At 53.2% G+C, this 17448-nt stretch overlaps 1 protein-coding gene across 1 annotated transcript in view; it reads left to right on the top strand.

Moving 5' to 3' along the window:
* The first annotated feature begins 2689 nt into the window (after window positions 1-2689).
* KCNJ10 (potassium channel, inwardly rectifying subfamily J, member 10) overlaps window positions 2690-17448 on the top strand; it is a 29437-nt gene continuing 14678 nt past the window's right edge. Inside the window, exon 1 of the mRNA XM_012661859.1 lies at window positions 2690-2910. The gene's annotated coding sequence lies outside the window, so the exon portion shown is untranslated. The remainder of the gene's footprint in view (window positions 2911-17448) is intronic.

A 17448-nucleotide genomic window follows, 5' to 3' on the forward strand; every position in this document is an offset into this window, starting at 1 on the left:
GAGGTGAGGAGGAATGAAGACTGGCTGCCACATTTCTGGTTGGGTGATGTAGTACATTCGCTATGGTAGAGAATAAATGAAGATCAGAATTCTTGTGAACAAGATGACATGTTCTACTTTAAGTATGTTGAGTTTGAAATGGACATCCATGTGGGCTGGAGATATTGACACATGGGTGGCAGTTGAAGCCAAATGCTCGGATAACATTTTTGGAAAAATAATAAGTGCACAGTAAATGTCTGCTAATGAGTCCATAGTTATTACAGTTCCTTTTGTTTCTCTTCTCTGGTATCCTTCACATTTATTTTGAAGTTTTACTAGAGCCTCCAAGTCTTCTCTAGCTCTGAATGTCAAGATTGTGGCCTCATTAGGATCTTTTAGTTGTCCTATTCCTAGTACCTTAAAGCTCTTATACCAGCCTTGCAGGGTGGCACTCAGACCATATTACCCCCATCCCTCATTCCTATTGACTTAAGAACTTGGAGAAGAAAATCTAGGAGGTCATTTCTAGTACATTGCTCTGGCTTCTGTTGGATTTCTCTCCTTTCCCAGTAAAGTTCTCAAAAGTGTAACCTATACGTGCTAACAGTTTCTCATTTTCTAATGGTAACCCCCTGTAATCTAGTTCCCACCCCGATCACTCTTCTGAAACTGCTCTCAAATGTCACTAGTGACTTTCTCATTGCCAAATCCAACGCCTCCTCTCTGCACCTGTTGGCACTATTAGAACCTCCTGCTTCACAGTCTCTCCTTCCTTGGCTCTTGTGACATCCCATTCTCTTTGTCTTCTTCCTGCCTGTCTGGTGGATTCTCTGTCACTCTTTGGCAGTCCTCCTCCTTCCCATCCTCTACACGCAGGGATTCCTCACTCTCTTTCCTCTGTGCACAGTCTTGTCAGGAGCTACCCTGTTCTCATGGCTTCAGCTCACCCTGCCCTGGCAGTAGCCACCTGCTGCTCTCTCTAGCTCTAACCCCTTTCCAGACCTCCCAGCTCTGAACTCACCACCTCCTCTGCCTGCCCCTCAGTCTCCTTACCAGGTTGGCTCCTCCCCTGGGCTTCCCTATGGCCACGAATGACCTCACAGTCCTCCTGATTGCTAGACTTGAGACCCTGGACTGATCTCTGAAGCCTCCTTCTTTCACTCATCTTTTCAAATTGGCCCCAAAGTTTTTTCATTTTCTTTTGATTTTTCTGTACTCTAATTCATTTTCTCTGTTCCACTTTTCACTGTTGCCACATGGATTTGAGCTTTCATCTCTTCATGCCTACATTATTGCAATTACTTTCTACCTTAGTCTACTTACCCACTATGTCTCCTTGATTCAAACCATCTTGCTCAACTCCAGATAAACCTTCCTAAAATTCTGCTAGGGCTTTGTCTCTCCCTGCTGAAGAGCCTTCAATTTCTCTCCACTGCCTACAGAAACTCTGCCCTGAAAATGAACGGGTACAGCTCTATATTTACTCCAGGTCTTCTCCCCAATGCGAACACTATGCCTGCAGTGCCTAACCTTTAGCCCAGTTCTTCCCCCCTCCCCGTGAGTGAGGACTATTTGAAATGTACATTCACCTATTATGGCTTGTGGAGGTTAAACTAGGCTAAAGTTTCCAGTTTGTTCGCTTCCTTCTCTCCCCAGGATTTATATCAATGCAACATGTTAACACTGGTTATTGGTTAGTAGTTAAGTGTCTATGATGAACGAAAATGGGGAAATAATTATTTTCTTCCTTAATAAATGCTAAAGGGGGCAGATTGGGGATAAAAAAAAAAACTCTTAAAACATGGATTCAGCTAATAAAAGAAGTCTTTGGTGATGACTAGGTTGGGAACCACCACCGTGCACTCTGGTAAATGGAACAGTTTGACGCTGTTTCCCAAGCAGACTTGTATTTTCACGTCCCCGCAGGACTTTGCTATGTTGCTCATTCTGCTTTAAATGCCCTCCCCGCCATCTCTCAGTACCTGAATCCTCTGCATTCTTTGGGATCCTTATGTCACTTCTTTCCCCCCACACCTGCTAGGAGCCCCCTAAGTAGAGTGGTCTTTCCCTTTTGCAGCTTTTTACCTCCCACACTTGGCTGCGGGTTCCGGCCTTATCTTTCCTTCCAGAGGAAGCCACTGCGGGCGGGATGATGTTCTGCGCATTTAGCGCCCAGCACCGCACCTGGTACCTAGGCACGGTGCACAACACGGGGATTGTGCAGAATGATATAGCCCTGTAGCCCGGGAGCCCGGCCTACCCCGCCCCACTCTCTCTCCCGGGCGCCGCCTTCGGCGCCGCCTGCAAGGCCGCTGGGCCGGTCCTGAATTCATTTCCACTTCATTAACTCGGCCGCAGTCCCGCTCTCGTCCCCATCTCTGACACCACCGCCTCCCTTTTCTTCCTTCTCTCTCCCCCTGTCATCCTGCCAGCTCGGCTTCTATCGCTTCGCGTATCGTCTCTTCATCTCTCTTTTCTCCGCGAGTCTGTCTGGGTCTCTGTCTTTGGGTGTTTCTCTCCGCGCCTCCATCTGTCTGGGTCTCCGCTTCCTTGCCCCCTGCGCCCCGCCCCCTGCCCAAGCCCCTCCAATCCCGGCCGCTCGAGCCTGGCGCTCCACTCTCCCATTGGTTTGCCCAGAGCCCCCCGCCCCCGCCCTCGCGGCCCCCCTCCGGGCCCCTCCATTCACTCAAAGTTTGGCTCCGGAGCTGCGGAGCGAGGGGGCGGCCCCGCCCGGCCCAGCTCTGCCCCCGGCCGGCCCGACCCCGGCCCCGGCCCCTGGACAAGCCCTTATCTGATCCCAGCTCCGGGTTTAAGAGTCCTGGCCCTGCCTGTCGCACAGCTGCGCTCCTCACTCCTGCCCGCCCCGTCCGTTCATCTGTCCCGCTGCCCCGCGGCCCATCAGAGGGGCCACTCCACCTCGGACCCAAGGTAAGATCCTGGCCCTGATGAAGAAGTGCTGCTGCCCCCGCCGAGGTCCTGTCCCCCTAACTCTCTAGAGACCTCGGGACCCCCAGCCCCCAAGTCCCTACCTTGGCTGGCCTCAGCGGTACCTCCTGTTCCCCATCTCCCTGCCTTGGACAGTCTCAAACGGAGCCTCCTGAGAAGGGCGCCCCATGAAGGCAGCTTTACCCAGGCTGGTCCCCTCAGCCCTCTAATGTCAGGAAGGGGCTTCCTGAAGCTCCCTCCCACTGGGCAGACCTGCGGTTGCATCACTGCTCCTCCAGTTAATACGGTGACCACCACATATAACCACGCATCCCCCACGCAGGCACGTCAGGCAATGCCCCCCTCCTCCCACTATTGACAGGTCACTCCCATGCCCAGCCCCTTCCCACCTCCCGATAGAGTGACAATCACATAGTGACACACACTGATCACTAGTTCACACATGGGGAGAAAAACAGACACTTGGCAGCTTAGATTAGGGAGACACAGTAGCCTGGTGTGCTTGGGACCCCTGCCCACCCAATCCCTTCCTTCCATTTTGACTGGGCTCCCGTTTCAAGACACCCCTCCTGATTACCCCGCACTCCCACCTCAGCCCTTTCACGCTGAGATCCCAGAAGGAAAGGAGCAGGGTCACTTCTAGAATGGGAAGGGCAGATGGAGTTCTATAAATTACCCTCCAGACAGAGATGCCCCTGCCCATTCCATCCCTCCCTCCACCAGGAACTAACCAAGGGCACCTGTGTTAGGAAAGAGATGAAGGTGGGAATTTCTTGATTTGGGGGAGGAGAGCTGAATGGGAGCATGGGTAGAAGGACAACACTGGGGGGAAGCGGGGGCAGTTCTCTAGTAGCTTGAGGTTTCATTCCAGTAAATGAGTGTCCCGGGCAGGGTGAGGCAGATGGGGTAGCGGAGATAGAGAAGAAACTGGTACAAATTTGAACACAAAGGAGGCCAGCGCTTAAAGCCTGGTTATGTTGCTAATCATTACAAATTCTGACTAAGGATTTCTGGCCAGTCTGCTCTTGCTGTGGCGTTTGAATTTCTTTTCTCCCCATTGGGACTGCTGTAGGCAGTCTGGGTGGGAGGGAGACGATCATGGGAGATTTGGGGCCCCCATGTGAGAGGTGCCCCTTGTTTAGGGGTGCTGAGGAAGGCTTGGAGTACATATCAAGAAATCAGCCCAGGTCGGGGGCCAGCAGCCACCACCGAGTTCAGTTTAGTTTCATCCTGAAACCCTCTCCCTGATCTCCAAGGATTTCTGAACATGTTGCTGGCACGATGGTGGGCACCATTCTGTGCTGAGCAGTAGGGCTTGCTAATTCCTCAGAGTGTAGACTGGGTATGGGGGACCCAGTCTAGAAGGAGCTAGGTGTCCTAGCTCATAGCTGCTTCTTCAGGGAGGAGGAAATGGGGGAGGAGGGGGAGGGAAGGCATCACGCCAGGGAGAGGGTCCAGGGCAGACTTTGGAGGTAATAGGCATGGCCCAGGCAGTGCCAACTCCTTCCCCACCCCCCAGTCCTTTGGTGGTGGTGAGGGAGGGAGGAGGGAGGGTGTGTTGGGGGTGATCTGGGCCGGTCCAGCCTCCCAAAGCCCTTGCCAACCTGGGTCCTGAAAGGAGCTGCTGTTTTCTGAGCCATCCCGCCACCCCCCACCCAGAGCCCGAGCAGCCAAGTTGTCTCAGCGGATATCAAATGGCAATGACTCCACTGACTGAGGGTGGGAGGCTGGGAGTGGCAATGGGGGGGTCAGGGTTATGGTCCCATTCCTTCTGGGGCTCTAATGCAGAATCCCACTGCTGCTCCCTACCCTGAGGGAAAAAATCTGTCTCCCCAACATCTGACGCACCTCCAGTGTTTGGGTGCATATATTTGTGTGGGGGATTAGTTATCCGCCCACTGGCATCCCCCACCTCCTCTGTGTGCCCCACTGAACCAAGCCCTGTGGCCCTCACCTGCACCACTGTGCACGAGCTCACTTACAGCTCCAGCTTTGTTGGTTTGAGCTACAAGGGAACTGTCTGGCAGAAGACCCAGGGACCATTCTTCCCTTGTCCACCCTAGGGACCAGAGAGGCTGGGACGCTCGGATCTGGGTGGGCTCAGACGAAGTCCTCTGGAGTCATCATCCTGTGATTGGTGGAAGAAGGAGTTCAGGGCTGTAGGGGTGGGCCAAGCAGGAAGATCCATTCCCTTAAAGGAGACTCCTGGGCTTCCTAGCAAAATGCTTGGTTTCTGCACACAAGATGGGAAGCTAGGCCGAGCCCCCTGGCATTGGTGGGGAGGGAAAGAGATGGGCAATGGAGTCCTTAAACTTTCCTGCCAAAGATTATTTAGGACGGAAGAAAAAACCTCCACTCTCCCTCCTCTCCTCGGCCTAGATTCTTCTCTTGCCTGACTGGTCAGTGCTACTGTCCAGGCTGGGGCCAAGCTGTCCAGGCTAGCAGTGGGGCCCTGGTAGGGGCAGAGAGAACGGATAATCCAAGGCACACCATTGAGAGGAAACTGCAGAAAGATTGGAGAGAAAAGGGAGATTTGGAATCTAAGTGTTTTATCACCCAATGAAGGGTGGCTGGCTGGGGCAGCTCCTGGGAACGAGAGCTTTTTGAGTTTACCACATAACCTCGGTCTCTCCCACTGGCTGAGTTCGATGCTTTTCCTCCTTGTCTGAGTTCCATCTACGTGTTGCCACCATTCTTTATGGAGAAAGTGCATCCTGGGTGGCCCCTCTTCATCCCCTCCCCCCATCAGAACCTTGAAAGGGCAAAGAGAAAAGGATTGTGGGAAAAACCTTCCCGTGGGTGTCTGCCAGCTTGGAGCCTGGATTTGAGGTGGTGGGGGAAGGGAGGGCTGCCTCTGGAATGTGAGGGAGAAGGAAGCACTGAGCTGCGTGGCCTGGGGAAAGGTTGGAGAAGCTGGGGTTGAGAGGACTGAATGAGCACTTCTGGCCTCCAGAAGGATGTGGCCCAGAAGGGGCGCACAGGGCCGACCTGCCACTCTTTCAATGGCAGGAGCCCCGGGGAAGGGTTGAGGCTGCATCAGGGAGGACTTAGGTTAGTTTTCAAGAAGCACATCCAATAAAAGAAAAGACATTTGAAATGGAGATTGGGAAGAAAAGGGAGACCACCTGCTGGACCCAAAAAAATCCAAACCCCAAAATGAAGAAGCCCATCATTAAAGCTGTCCAGTGGCCTCTCTGGGATGACTGGCACAACTCTCCCTTGCTGTCCCCGGGCTCCCTTCTGCTCCGGAAGACGTCAGGTTCAGTGGGTAAGAGTGCAGCCTGGGAATCAGACTCCCTAGGTTTAAGTCCCGGTTGGTTCCACTTAGCTAAACAGGTCTCCTCATCCTTACAATGGGGCTAGCAATAGTTGTGAGGATTGAAAGAGTGCATGTTTGCAAAGGGCTTGGAATGGTGCTTAGCATATAGTAGGTGTTTGCTGTTACATTCTCTTGCTTCTCTGACTCTCTACTCTGTCATCTTTCCCAGACCGTCACTGTGGCTTTCTCTGAGATTCTGTCCTAGGTCTCTATCCTTCCACCCTTCTGCAGTTTGGGAAGGTGGAAGAATGATCACGTAGTTTTGGAGGAGGCTGCAGCAGGCTGGCCAGCACCCGAGGCTGGGTCTCCACACCCACAGCCCCTGCTTTCCATAAGTTTTTGCTAAGCAGATGTCCTGTCTTCAATGAAGATTCAATAAATGTGAACTGAGCTGTTGAGCTTCCCCTAAACAGTCTCTTTTCCCCATTCTCAGCAACTTCTCTCACAGCCAGACACTGGCTTCTCTGCACTCCCCCATCTCTCCCTGCCCGCCACGGCCCTGCCGGTCTCTCTTCTCCTCCTCATCCTGCCTGGCCTGCTCCTGGCCCAGGTGTGGCCCACGACTTCTCTCAGGTTTATGTGCCCTCCTCTCCTTTTGTCCCCTGATCCGCCGTCCATCCCATCAGCTGATGCCCACAGCAGCCTCCTCAACCACCTCCCTGACTCCAGCCCCTCTCTCTCACCTCAACTCCTTCCCTTTACTCCACCAAGGAGTTATCACTGGAATTGTCATCAAGCATCTGTTTACTCTGCCCCTTCCCTACCCAGACACCCCTGTTGGCATTAGATAAAAATTTCCCGATCATGGTCTTCAAGGGACTTCTTGCCTTCCCCCATCTTTTGGGACTGCGCTCTTCAGACCCTGTTCCTGGGGAGCATATCCAGCAGTAATCTCTGAGCCACACCCCCTCCTCTCACCCCTCCTGCAAATCTCCATCCTCCTCTTCCCCTCTCTGCTCTGCCGTCTTGCCTACACCCTGTGTCTGTGACTTTGCCCGGGATGCCCCGTGCATGGTGATGTTGGAGGGGGCATCCTGTCTCCCTCATTAGCCTGGGAGCTCCTCTGGGGTAGGGCCTGTGCCCCTGTCAGATTGGCAAAGGCATCTCTTCTCTGCCTGGACCCTCTGACACTCAGCAAAGGGCCTGGCTCCTTGGACACAGTGGCTACTGCCCAGTTTCTCTCTGGGTAGGAAACTTTTCCAATTGCGTATTCTGGGGGAAGGATTTAGAGGTTTATGTGAGCATCCCAGAGCAGGGTGTCTATTAGATCCTATTATTCAACTCTCCGGGCAACCTCAAGAGAAACCCCTTTTCCACCAACTGCCCCCTCCTGTGGAGATGGCATCACCCTAGATTACAAGTAGTAGACCCTAGAACCCCCAGTTTATAGTCCTCTAAGCATTGTTGGCCCCCACACGAGAAACCATGTGGGTCTCCTGCCCCACAGAGTCTTTCTCTGCTGGCCGGGGCAGGCTGACTCCAGCCTGACGCTGGGCTTGTCGGCAGGCGTCTGCAGTGGAAAAAGGGGCTAGAGGTCAGAGTCTAGCCTGGGAAGGCCCCATTATCTTGAGCATATCTGATCAGGGGCTGACCTGAGCATATCTGAGCAGGGGCTGACAGTGGGAGACCTGTGGGGACACCTCCCACGTGGGGTGTAGCTCTGACCTCTTAGTGCTCCATTCTTCCTGGACTGGCCCCCTCAGCTCCACCCCTGACTCCGGCCCCAGCTCCTGGAGTCAGGTGCACACCTTCTCCTCGTGCCTAAACCTCCCAGTTGACCCCGTGATAAAAAAGATATGGGCAATTGGCAAGAGGGGAGGGTGAATTTGTTGGAGTCTAGAGCAGTGGTTCTCAAACTTTTTGATCTCAGGACCCCTTCACCCTCTTAAAAATCACGAAGACTCCCAAGAGCTTTTGTTTGTGAGGGTTCTATCTCTCAATATTTACCATGTTAGACACAAACACTGGGGAGGCTTAAAATAATTATTAATTCATTTAAAATAAAAGTAATAAACCCATTACATGTTAACATAAATGACATATTTTAATGAAAATAGCTACATATTTCCCAAAGTAAACAAACAAACAAAAAGTTTAAGAAGAGGAGTGCCATTGTCTTATATTTTCACAAATCTTTTTAATGTCTGGCTTGATAAAAGATAGTTGCTTTCTCATCTGCTTCTGCATTCAGTATGTTGCAATATTATCTGTCATGTGGCTTCTGGAAAACTCCACTGAGCACTGTGGAATAATGAAAGTGAAAAAGGGGCAACTAATGTCTTATAAGCATTATTATGAAGATAGGTTTGGCCTCAAAGAGTCTCTGACAGGGTCTCAGGAACCCCCAGTGGTGCCTGGACCACACTTGGAGAATTGCTGGTCTACAGGAACCTCTGAAGACAATGTCAAAAAACCTGGGCCAATCTGATATCCTGGCTGATTTCCTTCTGCTGCCCGTGGCCTTTTGAATATTTTTGCTAGGGAGGCAGTTTGGGGCAGTGGTTAATCATGTAAGTTCTGCCTCAGTTCTCCCGCTCACTAGCTGTGTGGCCTTTGGCAAACTATTAACATCGCTATACTTCAGTTTTCTCATCTATAAAATGGAATTTAAAAAAAACACCTACTTTTTAGAGTTGTTGAGAATTAAGTGACCTAATGCTAGAAAAAGGCTTAGCATACTGCTCAATGTTGAGAGCTCTTTTTAAATTCCGGATCCTGGTCCCTGAATCCACAGCCCATCTGCCCAGAGGCAGGGAGCTGCAGAGGTGATCCACCCCGCCTTCCGCTTGGGGCTTGGCTCAGAGAGGGAAAGTGACTTGTGCAAGTTCCCAGCGAAAGTTAGCAGGGTTGTTGGGCCATGAACCCAGGAATTCTAACTCCTAGCCCTACCTGTGCTCTCCCCATCAGACTCTTTGGGTGGGGACTAAGGGCCCGAGACAGGAAGGAAGCAGATCCTACCTTTCCAGAGGCAATCCCAGTGAGGCCTCCAGGCCCTTCCTCCTGCAGTGCAGTAGGAAGCTGAAGGCAGACCTTCAGGTCTTATGAGAGGACTTCCTGACACCAACAGCAACTGAAAAGAGGAGAAAGAAAGCTGGGAAGACATTCTTAAGCCCAGAAGATGTATCTGTCTTGCCTCAGTGTTGCAAGCTGTGTGGGGAGCAGTTCTGTAGAATGCCTCCACCCTCTCTCCTGGGGCTCACTGGCCCAGGGCAGAGGGGTCTGTGATTGGGTGACACTGCTTCTCATGTAGCGCCCTTTCCCAGGTCATTGCGTTCCTCCCAGCCCTGCCACCACCCCAGTCCTGGCAGCACTTTCCCTCCCCTGACCCTGCCCTTTGTGCTGTGGTGCCACAGGTCAGGACATGGCGCCTTGGGAGAGGCAGCTGGTCGCACTGAGAGTGTTAGGGGGTTCCCTGGGCAGGAGAAAGGAAGTCTCTCCCCCACAGACTGGGGACGGTGAGGAGGCAGGCGCGGGGGATAGACGCACACACACCGAGGAAGAGCTGGTCCTGCTCACTGGGCTCCAGCCAAACTCCCCTGAGCTGGGCTGCCAGCTCCGCCCTCGCCAGTGCAAGCTGAACTCCCTGGAAGAGCCCATATGGGTGGGGACCCTTGTTCCTAATTGCTGCTCCCTGCTTCCCCTGTAGTGGCTCCCACAGCCTTCAAAACTGCAGCAGATGGAGGTCTTTTGACAGGATGGCACCCCAAGGAAGCAGAAGCCCAAAGACCCCAAACCCTGAGCACATACCCTTTCTGCTTAGGTTGGAGATCTTGCTATCTATTGCTCCGTTTTTCCTCTCCTACCCACACAGTTCCCTTGAATAGATGGTAAAAACTGAGGCAAAAAGTGGGTGGACCCCCACTACCCACCCATTTCTTTCTAGAGCTGGGCCTGGGACCAAGGGGCCTGGCCACCCACAGCCCCTCCCCCTTCGTCCCTGCCAGTCCCTGTGGCTTTTTCCATCTGGCCAGCGGCAGGTTTGGGAGCCCTAGCCTGGTCTCCTCCCCTGTCTCCTGGGCAGTACCCTCAGGGGAGCGTTTGTGGGCTGAGCTCTCCCCAGTCTCAGCCTCGCAGCCCCCCTCACCCTCTGCTGCAGCCCCCCAGCTCCCGCCCCTGGGCTGCGGGACAGGGAGAGGGCTGAGGGGCTGGCTCTGCATGCTAATGTCCTACCCATTGTCAAAGCCCCTTTGTGCCAGAGAGCTCCATTGAGGCGGCTCTGGGGCGGGCACAATGGGGGCTCTGTCCCCTAGTTCCCCCAAACAGTCACCTGCTTTCAGAGCCTCCCCACCCCCTTGCCCCAGTGTCCGGAGGGCCCAGAAAGCACCGGGGCTGGGAGGGAGGTGGGGGGGTGAGGGGGTGGGCCCAGAGCCAGGGGGATGGGCAGGAGTTGACCCCCCGCACTCCCTGGGCAGGCCCGTGGAGGGCACACAGAGGGGAGAGGCCCCCAGCTCCCAGGGCGGGGCAGTCCGTGGACACAGCTGGAATGCAGATTCTGTGAGGCCTGAGGAGGGGAAGGGGCACTCGCAGCCTGCCCACTCCTCGGTTCCATGTGCCCAGCTTGGGCCAGTGGCTGCCCGCCTCTCCTCCTCCTCCCACCACGGGGACGCCCTTGGGCTCACATATGCAGAGACACAGGCACGCACTCATCTATGCAGCTCCACACGCTGCTCCCGTACATGCATCCAAGCGGATGTGCTCAGACACAACATGCGACCCAAGCACACAGCCCCGCCCGCCTCCGCCACGGTCCCCTGGCATATGAGCCTGCACACCGGCCCCCCGCCCGCCCCGCTCCCTTCCCTTTTGCACCCCCTCTGGCAGCCACAGGCGTCTCAGCACCGCCTGCCCCCATGCCCCGCTGCCCTCTGCTGCTCTGACACAGGTTGTAACAAGTTTGCACTTGTTGTGACCTCAAGAATGTGGCCCTGGGGCGGGGAATGTCCCGCTGCTTCAGACCATACCTGCTTATACGTTAACCACGTTAACCACGTTCAGCACAGCCTCTGCTGAACTCTGAGCACGGCTCCCCCACCCCCACCCCAACCACGAGGGAGTTAGGGGTGCCAGGGCCTCCGCCCCAGAGCTGAGTAGAGCACACTGGACGGAGCTATATGTGAATAACCAACCCCCAACCTGGCCTAGCACGGGTCCGATGTGACTGTCTTCTGCATTTGTCCAGGGCACATAGGCATATCCCAGCCCCTCCCCGCCCCGTGAGGTTGGACAGTTACCCTTTTCCCAGCAAGGCTCTGCGAGGGGAGGTGGTGTGCCCCAGCAGTTGATGGCAAGGCTGGGACTAGAATGGAGGCCTCTTCCCTTTAGGTTTTTATTCTTTTTCACTGTCTGTCTCTTGGTGTCCCTGAGATGACCCCACCTCAACCCACGTGCAATCTTAACAGAGCTAGCTTTACCTGCCTTCCTTGGGAAGGAGTGGGGGCACGGTGGGGGTGGGGTGGGGAGAAGCACAGCAGGTATAGAGACCTTAGATAGGCGTCTGGGTCTAGAAAGAACCTCCCAAGGTCCCTTGACCCTTTCACTTCCTATAGGCAGGGTGAGCCTACCTCCTTTCATTTCCTACCCTCCCACCGACCCCACTTCTGCTACTGACTCTGGATCACTGGAGACAGTAACCCCTCAGCCTTCTTAGCTAGGGTGTAGAGTTGGAGATCTCGTCTCTACCAATGACAAGTCCTTCGTTATGCCTTGCTCTGATTTTCCCAGCTAGTATCCTGTGTCTGTACGGCATCTGTAGGGGGTGTCTATGCCACTCCTGCTGTTCTGGTCTGTAGCATCTTCTGGCAGCCTGGAGCAGATGCCCTAGGAAGGGAATAGACGGGGCCCTCTGGGATTTCAGGCACTTGAGAGACCTGGGAGGTGGAAGGGATCACAGCGGCAGAGACTCCATTAGATGGAGAACTAAGCTGATGCTGGCTCGCTCATCCACAAATACTATTGAGTCTGATCTCCAGGATGTTTCCCTTACATCAGAATTGCACAGAAGAACCTCTGGGCCCTTCTACTCCTTCTCCCCTCCCCTTATCTAGAACGCTTCCCCTCTGGCTACTGGGTTCTCCTAAGGCTGCCTCATCCATGTGTCTTCCTTCGTGCTAGGAGAAACCTCCCCCAGCCCCTGTACCCCAGTGTGATTCTTCTGCCTCCACATGTCCCCTGTTGGAGAAAGAGATCTGCCCAAAGCATAACTTCAACCCCCTGCTGTACTGGGGCTGTCAGATACTGTAAGAGACAGAGGACAGTGAGACACCCACCTCTGGATCCAGTTCTGCAGTCTTTGTGCCATCCCTACCCCCTCCTCCTCCTCAGTGAGGAATGTGGATAAAGAATACGTGGAGGGTGGGGGAGGGGTAGAGAGCTTGCCTCCTGGGGTGATGGGGGCCCCCCTCAGATGTCTCTGTGTGAGGGTCAGAGGTTGCCTGGAACAGGAGGCCTGAGAAGGAAGTTGAGATGACACCTGTCAGGGAAGGTGGCTCAATCCCCTGAATATGAATTATAGGAACAGAGTACCTGTGGGTCTCCATCTCCACCAAGGGTACAAAGAAGAAGAAATTGCTTAGGTAGCAGCAGGTAAATTTTGATTTAACTGGAAGAATTTCCCAGGCATAAGGCAGTACTAGGTGAAGGGGAGGGCCAGGAAGAGGTGAAGGGCTCACTGTCCCTGACAATAAGGAGAGCCCCTGCCCCTTTTGTCACCTATCGAACAAGGCCTGGGTGGCCTGGGAGATAGTTCCAATGACTCTCAGTTCCCCCTGGGCTGTGGGGTTTCCTGTGGTCTCAAAGGAACTTCCCTGACTATTTTCACAGCCCCCAGTGAGGGCATGATTGAGTCTGTCCCCTCGTGTGGACCTCACCATTTGCTATTTATTCTAACTCTTCTTACTGGCCCAGCTGCTGCAGGGGTGAGGGAGACCCCTGAGACCTGCTGGATGGGGGAGCCAGCTCCAACACACAAGAGACCATGGCCAAGGCTGGATGGAGAATGAGCTCCATGGGTGATGCTCCAAGGTCGGCTCCACACCAACCGGCACTTCAGGACCCCAGGGTCAAGAAAAGGATCTTGTAGGAAGAGAGAAGTTGGGATGAGGAAGAAGGCCAGGGTTATTGCTCTGATTCTGATATTAAATAACATGGGCTACTGGCTAGCTGTGTGATCTTGGGAAAGTTACCCACATTTCCTAGGCTTTGGCTTCCTCTTCAGTAGAATGAGGGGATTGAATGGGATGATCATGGAGGGCCTCCTGGCGCGAACACTCTATGACATAGTACAGTAGCAAGATGACAAGCGCAGGCTTTGGTTTATGCAGCCTGGCTTCCGCTTGCAGTGCTGCCTCTTGCTAGGAGTCCTCCTGGGCAAGTTAGCTCACATCTCTAAATCTAGTTTCCACATTGTTAATATGAGGGCTGCACCTGTTACCCACCTCCCAGGGAGGACAGGAGGAAGCGCTGCATGAACGCTCAGCACGATGCCTGGCACACAATAAGAGAAGTCCCTGGTACCCTGGGAACACAGATAGCCTTGCACGCAGCCCATACCAGGGGTGGGGTTATCCAGAAAGGCTTTCCAGAGAAAGCGACATCTAAGCAGAGTCCTCAAGGAGGAGTAGAAATTAATCAAGCAAAATGGGAGGGGATGAGTGTTCCATTATTTGCAAAGAACTGTTGCTAAGAGAAGGCGTGATCTGTTCAAGAACTAAGAGAAGTTTGGTGTGGATATAGTGCCTGTGTGAAGGGGGTGGAGAGGAAATAGAGAACACTGATGCTGGGAGGTCAGCGAGGCCAGATTACAAAGGACCTGTCATTCTGAGGCTTCAGAGATGAGGTCCCCTCCACTTCCTCTCCATCCTCTTTTTTCTATTTTTCTTTCTTCCTTTCTCCCAAGACTCATTCCTCTTGTCCTTGGTCACATTGGCACAAGGAAGTACTGGGCTCCCCTGGGAGGATCTGGCAAGTCCAGGGAGAAGCTTTAAGTTCAGAGGTGTCTGACTCTGGACCAGTTTTTGGCCTAAGAGTGAAGTTTCTGCCTCTCTTCTATCTCACTGTGAAAGAGGGATCTCCCTCCCACAGAAGACCCTGGACTTCTTGCACCGAGGCCCTCCTGCTTGTGTGCCCACTGTGGGCCCTGGTTTCCCCATCTGTCCCTCTCACTGTAGGGAGTAGGGAGAGTGTTGATGGGTTGGGGCTGAGCGCAGCGTGGAGTGAGGACCCAGGGACAAGAGAAAAGACAGCTGGGGAGACTGAGTTAGTGCCCCCAAGTGTTCAGAAGTTGAAACTTCAATGGGAAGCTCAGAGGAAAGACTTCCCCAAAATGAACTACATTGTGTTGCGCATATTGCAAACGGGCCTGAGGCAGGAAAAAGCAGGACATAGAATATGAATCCTACAGGCACTTCTAAGTCAAGAAATAGCAGGCACTGAGAAGGACACAAAGATGAATAACATACAAGTTAAGAATCAGTTCAGAAGAGATTCTCCTGTTTGGGAAGATGGGGATGGTCCTTCCTGGAGGGAGTGGGACTTGTAAAATGACCCTTGTGGGCGCTGCTCCTGGGGTGCTTCCACACTGGGGCGACTCTTCTGCCTGCCCCTTCCCCCACACTACTTCTCAGAGCCTCCGCCAACTAGGTCCAAGCCCTCCCTCACCAGCAGCCAACACAGCTTCGAAGTTCAAAGACAAGAAGTATAGAGAAGGGGCCTTCAGCTGGGATCTGGTCCGCCTCCCTGTCTTCTCTCAGGTGGAGAAGGCTGTCTGGCTTGGGACCCCAAGGAGCAGCTCCCATCATCCCCTCTCTAGTTTCCCAGGCTCTGGTGGCAGATCAGATGACAGCTCAGTGGCTCACTGGGCCTCCACCCCAAGGACCGTATCTCCTGGGTCCTGGCCATCCTGAGCCTTGAGAAGTCTGTCAGCTGTCCAGAGCCCCTGAGGCCGAGGGCCAGTGGACGGTGAGGGGATGAAGGTCAATACTCAAGGAACTCCTCTCTGTTCAGCATCCTCACCACACTCTCTCCCACCCCTCGGCAGGTTGACAGGGTTTGGGAGGAATTATAGGGAGGACGGATGAAGACTAGTTGGTTGGAAGCCCCTCCAATTCTGGGGCTATAGTACGTCCTACTCTGCTGATCAGCATTACCCTAGAGGGAGAAGTAGGGAGTGGATTAGCGTGAGCAGCATGGAGCCCACCAAGGTGTGCAGAGGCAGAGGGAGAGAAAAGCCCACAGGACTTGGAGACACAGGTTCCAGCTGTGCCATTAAATAAATGCCAGCAAGTGACTTTGCCTCTCTCAGCCTTAGTTTCTCTAATTCAGTAGATAATTTTCCTTTATGGGCAAAGTAGGACAATGATGATATCTTTATTTGCATAAAGGCATTACAGATTTCACATACTTTATCTCATATAATCCTGACTACACAATGGAAGGTTTTATTGCTTCCTTAGATGAGGAAACTGAACCCTAGAGAGATGAAGAGATTGACTGAAGTTCCCATAGCTAGTAAATGACACAGACCAGGATGGCACATAGTGGGAAAGAAGAATAGATAGGGACGTTTGGCTGTGACCCAGACATGCCAGGATAACAAATTAGGTTTCCCTTGTTAGGCTAACTCCATTCGATTGAAAATGGCTCTGTATATTGCCATGTTGAGAAAGATTCCGAGGCTCAGTTAAAACAGAAGTACTGTGATGACTTAGTGCTCTCTGCTAAGTGGCGGGGGGCGTGTGAGTGATGGCTTACATGCTGCAGGGTTGACATCCCTAGCCCAGAATCTCCCAGAGACTTCAAGTCTAGTCCTTCCTCAGTACTCATCAGCTACATTAAATTCAAAGGTGCTGGCTCAAAACGATGGCTGACATATGGTCTCTGCCTTTGAAGAGCCCACAGTCAAAGGACGGTGTGGCAAAATGTCCCAGGAACATAGAGGGAAAGTAAGTTTTTCTACCTGGGAGCCTGGGGAAGGTGCCACAGTGGAGAGGACGTTGGGACAGGGCCTTGGAGGACGAAGAGGATTTGAAGGGAAGACAGCAGGCCTGGTAGGGAGCCGGGGGCTGGGATCGCTCTGGGTAGACTGGGACGCCTGAGCAAAGGCCTGGAGACAGGGAGTGGAGAGCAGGCCACGATCCGCGTGACTGGAGTATGGGCCACATGGGGGGAATGTCAAAGGGGAGGCTGTGAGAAGTAAGGTGGAGTCAGATGGTGAAGGATTTTGAATGCTATGCCAAGAAGTTTGGGTTTCATCACCAAAGCCGTGGGAGCTCTTTGAAGAACGTGAAGCTGAGTGGATGGGATGATGGGATGAGTCCTGTAGAAAGGCCCTGTGGCCGCTGACGGGGTGGGGGACAGGAAGGTGAGCCTGGGGGCAGGAGGACCAGGAGGTCATTGCAACATTTCAGGTAAAAGAGAATGCGAGGCTGAGCTGGGACAGCCTGAGAGGACATGGAGAGAACCTGCAAAGGCAGAACCGGTGGACCTGGTGACCAGCTGAGTGGGGGCAAGAGAGAAAGCAGGGCGACTCTAAGGTTTCCAGCTTGGGCACCCAAATGGAGTGTAATTCGGTGAAAAAGAAGGAAAACACAAAAGAGACTCCCATTTGAGAAGAGAGGACACTAGTCTGAGCACATTAAAATTGGAATGCGGCAGGGCGCGGTGGCTCACGCCTGTAATCCTAGCACTCTGGGAGACCAAGGCAGGCGGATCGCTCAAGGTCAGAAGTTCGAGACCAGCCTGAGCAAGAGCGAGACCCCGTCCCTACTAAAAATAGAAAGAAATTATCTGGACAACTAAATATATATATATAGAAAAAATTAGCTGGGCATGGTGGCGCATGCCTGTAGTCCCAGCTACTCGGGAGGCTGAGGCAGTAGGATTGCTTGAGCCTAGGAGTTTGTGGTTGCTGTGAGCTAAGCTGACTCCACGGCACTCTAGCCCAGGCAACAGAGTGAGACTCTGTCTCAAAAAAAAAAAAAAATTGGAATACCCCAGACAGAGGGAATGGGTAAGTACGGGGACCCACAGGGCAGGGGTGAGGTGGAGTCCATGGGGTGGCTGAAATGTTGAGGAAGATAGAGGAGAGTGATTAGGGATGAAGGCCAAGGTGGATTCTTGAGAATCACCAAGATTTAAGGCGTAGATGAGAGATCACAGCAAGACACAGGTCTAAAATAAATGGAGAATTAGAACCTGGAGAACGT

This window comes from Propithecus coquereli, unplaced genomic scaffold (assembly GCF_000956105.1).
Source record: "Propithecus coquereli isolate 6110/MARCELLA unplaced genomic scaffold, Pcoq_1.0 Scaffold74, whole genome shotgun sequence".
Lineage (NCBI taxonomy): Eukaryota > Metazoa > Chordata > Mammalia > Primates > Indriidae > Propithecus > Propithecus coquereli.